This window comes from Triticum urartu, chromosome 4 (assembly GCF_003073215.2).
Source record: "Triticum urartu cultivar G1812 chromosome 4, Tu2.1, whole genome shotgun sequence".
Taxonomy (NCBI): domain Eukaryota; kingdom Viridiplantae; phylum Streptophyta; class Magnoliopsida; order Poales; family Poaceae; genus Triticum; species Triticum urartu.
Window position 1 is genome coordinate 582,611,289 of NC_053025.1, and position 6,195 is coordinate 582,617,483.

Consider the following 6,195-nt stretch of genomic DNA (forward strand, 5'->3'; position numbering starts at 1 on the left):
GCGCATGTGGCATACGCGCCCCAACCCTAACCCGAGCCCGACTCGGCCAGGCAAGGCGAGCGAGCGCGTGTGATCTCCTATTTCTCTCCTCAGCATACCACTTAGAGTGGTGGAGAGAACCCACTATATGAAGAGGTTTCACACCTCCTCAACTTCTTTGGTGGGACTAAACTTTAGAGCTATCACTGTTGGGTTTCGTAGTAATTTCAAAAAAAATCCTACGCTCACGCAAGATCATAGTGATGCATAGCAATGAGAGGGGGAGAGTGTGATCTACGTACCCTTGTAGATCGACAACGGAAGCGTTTGGTTGATGTAGTCGTACGTCTCCACGGCCCGACCGATCAAGCACCGAAACTACAGCACCTCCGAGTTCTACCACACGTTCAGCTCGATGACGATCCCCGGACTCCGATCCAGAAAAGTGTCGGGGAAGAGTTCCGTCAGCACGACGGCGTGGTGACGGTCTTAATGTACTACTGTCGCAGGGCTTCGCCTAAGCACCACTACAATATTATCGAGGACTATGGTGGAAGGGGGCACCGCACACGGCTAAGAGTATGATCACGTGGATCAACTTGTGTCTCTAGGGGTGCCCCTGCCTCCGTATATAAAGGTTCAAGGGAGGGGGGCCGGCCGGCCAAGGTGTGGCGCGCCAGGAGGAGTCCTACTCCTTCTGGGAGTAGGACTCCCCCCTTTCCTAGTTGGAATAGGATTCGTGGAGTGGGAAAAGAGAGAGAGAGGAGGGGGCGCCGGCCCCCTCTCTCCTTGTCCTATTCGGACTAGGGGTGAGGGGCGCGCGGCCCAGCCCTGGCTGCCTCTTCTCTTCTTCCACTAAGGCCCACTAAGGCCCATATACTTCCCGGGGCGTTCCGGTAACCTCCCGGTACTCCGGTAAAATCCCGATTTCACCCGGAACACTTCCGATATCCAAACATAGGCTTCCAATATATCAATCTTTATGTCTCGACCATTTCGAGACTCCTCGTCATGTCCGTGATCACATCCGGGACTCCGAACAACCTTCGGTACATCAAAATGCATAAACTCATAATATAACTCTCATCGTAACCTTAAGCGTGCGGACCCTACGGGTTCGAGAACAATGTAGACATGACCGAGACACGTCTCCGGTCAATAACCAATAGCGGAACCTGGATGCTCATATTGGCTCCTACATATTCTACGAAGATCTTTATCGGTCAGACCGCATAACAACATACGTTGTTCCCTTTGTCATCGGTATGTTGCTTGCCCGAGATTCGATCGTCGGTATCCCATACCTAGTTCAATCTCGTTACCGGCAAGTCTCTTTACTCATTCTGTAATACATCATCCCGCAACTAACTCATTAGTTGCAATGCTTGCAAGGCTTAAGTGATGTGCATTACCGAGAGGGCCCAGAGATACCTCTCCGACAATCGGAGTGACAAATCCTAATCTCGAAATACGCCAACCCAACATGTACCTTTGGAGACACCTGTAGAGATCCTTTATAATCACCCAGTTACGTTGTGACGTTTGGTAGCACACAAAGTGTTCCTCTGGCAAACGGGAGTTGCATAATCTCATAGTCATAGGAACATGTATAAGTCATGAAGAAAGCAATAGCAACATACTAAACGATCGGGTGCTAAGCTAATGGAATGGGTTATGTCAATCAGATCATTCAACTAATGATGTGATCCTGTTAATCAAATGACAACTCTTTGTCCATGGTTAGGAAACATAACCATCTTTGATTAACAAGCTAGTCTAGTAGAGGCATACTAGTGACACTCTGTTTGTCTATGTATTCACACATGTATTATGTTTCCGGTTAATACAATTCTAGCATGAATAATAAACTTTTATCATGATATAAGGAAATAAATAATAACTTTATTATTGCCTCTAGGGCATATTTCCTTCAATCACTTTCTATTTTACACATGGTTCACTTTGAGATTTCAAAAATTATTAATGGGCCAAGCCCGTTTAATTCTAACACCCAAACCGAAAGAATCCGGGGAGCAACTAGTTAACGAGCGCTCCTTCGGGAGCCTCGCAACGATCAGCGCCACTTGGCGCGCTCTCAGCCATTCGCCACGTGTCGCGCTCTGGATGCTCCTTTCGGATTTTGCTTTTTTATTTTTCCACACGCGTTTTCGGCTTTTTAAACGGTTTTTTCCCGGGTTTTTTCGACGTTTTCGTTTCCCCCCGGTCTTTCTTAGCTTCTCAATCAAAAAAAATTCAAAAAAAAAATTCGTGAAAAAACGCGTTTTCTTTTTTTCCTTTCGCAAAAGTCACGGTTGTGTTTTATCGAGAGTCATGGCCGTGCCTTTCGGAAACGAAAAAAAACGCGTTTTCTGTTTTTTTTTCTTTTGCGAGAGTCACGTTTTTTCTTCCGCGAGAGGCACGGTTGTACTTTTGCGAGAGTCACAGCTGTGCCTCTCGGAAAGGGAAAAAAACACGTTTTCTGTTTTTTTCTTTCGTGAGAGTCACGGTTTTGTTTCCGCGAGAGGCATGGTTGTGCTTACGCGAAAGTCACGGCCGTGCCTCTCGGAAAGGGAAAAAATACGTGTTTTCTATTTTTTTTCTTTCACGAGAGTCATGGTTTTGCTTCCGTGAGAGGCACGGTTGTGCTTTTGCGATAGTCACGGTCGTGCCTCTTGAAAACGAAAAAAAAACGTGTTTTCTATTTTTTTCCTTTCACGAGAGTCACGGTTTTGCTTCCACGAGAAGCACGGTTGTGATTTCATGAGAGGCACGGGCGCCCGTGCCTCTTTCGGAAAGAGAAAAAACCGTGCTTCCGGTTCGGTTTTTTTCGTGAAAAAAAAGTTCGTCAAAACCTATCAACATGGGATCTAATTTTGAAGATCTCGACGCGAGGAATCCAATGGTGAAAACGGTTCGATATTTGGACGCACGGTTTAAGAGATAAAACGTTTTGAATAAACGGATCTACGAAAAAAGGGAAAACACCCAGGTTGCGACAAGTGGCGCGCTGCATGTGCGTCACTTGTCGCGACCTAGGAAAGTGAAGTGTTCTTTGCAACGAGTACTCCTTAATTAGTGATTTCGAAGAATCCGTTCGCCTCTCGCGTTTCCTAAATGGGTCGGGCCAGTGCAAAGGAGTGTTGGCTTGCGAGCCCACGTCCTGTTGGTTTTTCTTATCTTTTGTCATATGAAACATCCATTGCAATTTCACAAAAATACTGATAGCATTCACAAAAATATTTGTGACACTTCAAAATGTTCACAGGTCTCAAAAATATGTTTGTGGCATTTAAAAAAATGGTCATCCAATGTAAAAAATGGTGGCATAACTTAAAAAAATTGTTTGTGAGATTTACAAAAACAATCATGCATTTGAAAAATATGTTCATGACATTTGTCAAAACAATTATACAATGTAAAAACATGTCCAAATATATATTTTAAATTTCAAACTATAAAAAAAATTGACATTTTTAAAAACTATTACCCACTCTACCATATTAATTATTGCCGATTTAGTAGAAAGTTGCACAAAATCAATGATAATTAATATAGATCGAAGGTGCCAGTACAATCTAAATGTTCATGTAATTTTTAGAAAATGTTTTGTACCACTACCAAAATGTTCAATGTGTATTCAAAAATATCTAAATATTAGTTAAATGATTTGTTATAACCTGAGTTTTAAAAAACTATGCATCATGTATATAACTTTTTTATTATTTATTAAAATATTACACATGTATACAAAAAATGTACAATTGTTTCGACATGTATTCAAGGAAAAAAGGAGACAAAACAACAAAAAACATATTCCCAAAACTGGTCCGCGGAACCTTCCCAAAACTGATCTAGTGAGTTACTGTGTTCGATTAGGTACACTAGAGTAGTTGGAGTTCGCGGGAACCACCGGTGATGGATGTTGGCATTTTCTATTACATGCTCCGTGCGACTAAAATCACACACGGGAAGCCAGCCACGCAGCCCTGTACCTTACTGGTCGGTTTTTAACGGGTTATAGAAACATTCTAGAAGGTTCTGGTCCGTTTTCTTTTTTGATTTTTTGTCTTTTTTAAATCATTTTCTTGTATTTTAAAATATTAAAAAATGTTTATGAAAAATTCAAAATTAAAAATCCTTTAATTTTTAAGATGTTTGCAAATTCAAGAAATTTTTCATGTTTTTACATAATGTTTAAAAAATAAAAAATCTTCACGTTCAAAATGTTTTTGTAATTAAAAAATTTCCCCAAAAATGTTCATATGGTTTCGAAAATCATTCACATACATCTTCAAAAATGTTTTAAAATTTAAGAAAAGAATGTTTTTAAATCGAAGGAAAAATGACGGAAGATTAGTAAAAGCGATAGAAACTATAAAAAAAACATAGGCTCGCTCGCTACATTGCGCTTGCATGGGCCTGCCCACCAGGACGCTACTTGTGCAGCACCCCTCCCATATCATGCAACGACCATCAAATAGGAGGTTCCATGTATGTTGTCACGTGGAAATATGGGGAACAGAGAGATCCTTTCGTTATATTAAAAGAAAAGAAAACCAGGGATCCGGGGGTATCTACCGCGGCTGGACGGCATCACCAACATGCTCAACTGTTCAGGCGCCATCGATCAGCCTCCACAATTCCAAACTATTGGCGATTTGATCGAAGGATCTTCACATGGTGATCGATGAGTAAGGTTTGTCGAGGGTGATGTTGCCAATGAGGAGTGGTTAGATGTCGAGGTTTAAACTAGGGTTGGTTTGTGTTAGGGATGGGTATTTGTTGCACAACCCGCCAAATGTTGTTGGTGTCATGTATCGATGGATGACTTTAGTTCCGTATATTTTCTGTAATAGAAAGGTAGACGACTCGCTTCGGCATTTGCATGATAATATACATGAAAAGGGCATTTGCAGCTAAGTTATCTTTCGATGAAATTATGAAATATTTTCGACCTCTCAGCAATCGTAGAAAAATTTAGACTAATACACCCCCACCCCCACCCCGAGCTTTGCCATTTGGACAAAATCAGGTTGTTATACCATAGCAACATGTGCAATTTCCCGTTTAAGAGAACAGAGGAGGCGATGTTTTGAAAGAAGAAAAAGAAGAAGAAGAAAACGACCGATAGAAGCGGGTGACAACACGTGGTAAATGAATCGACACGGACAAAACTGCAAGCGTCTGTTGCAGTTAGGTCGCCCCCTTTTGGAACGCACCGATTACTAGCTTGGATTTATGTCGAACAAAACAGGGGGAGTGCTTCGTGGCCAAGGAAGAAAAAGTTGCAAGAAAGAGTACAAACTTTCAAGGAGTAGGAGTAATAGTAGTAGTATTTGCATGGACGGATGGCGCGTCAACACACGGGACTCCTTCCCCAGCTGGCTTTGGGAACGTCCAAAGTCGCCCCCTCCCCTTCTCCGTTCAAAGCAAACCTCCTTCTTCTTCTTCTTCCGTCCGTCCCCTTTCCACTGGTTTCACGCGTCCAGACCCGATCGAGCATCCAAATTTCTCCAGGGAGCATCCAACTCGGAGCAGAAGAGATCGCATCGCCCGACTAGCTAGCTCCGGGCCGAGCAAGCAAGCAAGCAAGCGATGGCGCCGGTGGTGTCGGCGCTGGCCAAGTACAAGCTGGTGTTCCTCGGCGACCAGGCGGTGGGCAAGACCGCCATCATCACCCGCTTCATGTACGACAAGTTCGACGCCACCTACCAGGTCTCCTCCTCTTTCTCTTCGATTTGCAAAGCTCCCCATCGATCGATCGATCGCCCCAACCTCGTACGATTGGCAAATTCTGACCGCCTGCTGTGGCTCTGTGTGCAGGCCACCATCGGGATCGATTTCCTCTCCAAGACCATGTACCTCGAGGACCGCACGGTTCGCCTACAGCTATGGTATGCGATGGTTCCTCGTTGAGCTGGCTTGTTTTGGTTGTAGTAATAATAAAATTCAGTTGTGCTGCATATGTCCAGCTGGTTATTTGTAAACTCTGACACATCGATGCTTGCTTAATTGCCATATTCGAGATTGGGAAACTTTTTTTCATCACCGTTTCCATGAGAAAAAGAAAAAAGAACATGGATGTATTATTTTTGCAAGAAGAATATCTTTGCATTTCCGAAATCCAGATAATTTTGCCATATCTTTAGAGAAACCTGAAGTTTAGGTCCTGAAATTATGCTTGGCACATTGCGAAACAACACGCAGATACCAGTG

General features: G+C 43.2%; 1 long non-coding RNA gene across 1 annotated transcript; it reads left to right on the forward strand.

Moving 5' to 3' along the window:
• The first annotated feature begins 5,335 nt into the window (after positions 1 to 5,335).
• On the forward strand, positions 5,336 to 6,055 carry LOC125554255. Its single transcript, XR_007304361.1, has 2 exons — positions 5,336 to 5,694; positions 5,803 to 6,055. It is a non-coding gene; the product is annotated as an uncharacterized LOC125554255 (long non-coding RNA).
• Positions 6,056 to 6,195: the final 140 nt, after the last annotated feature.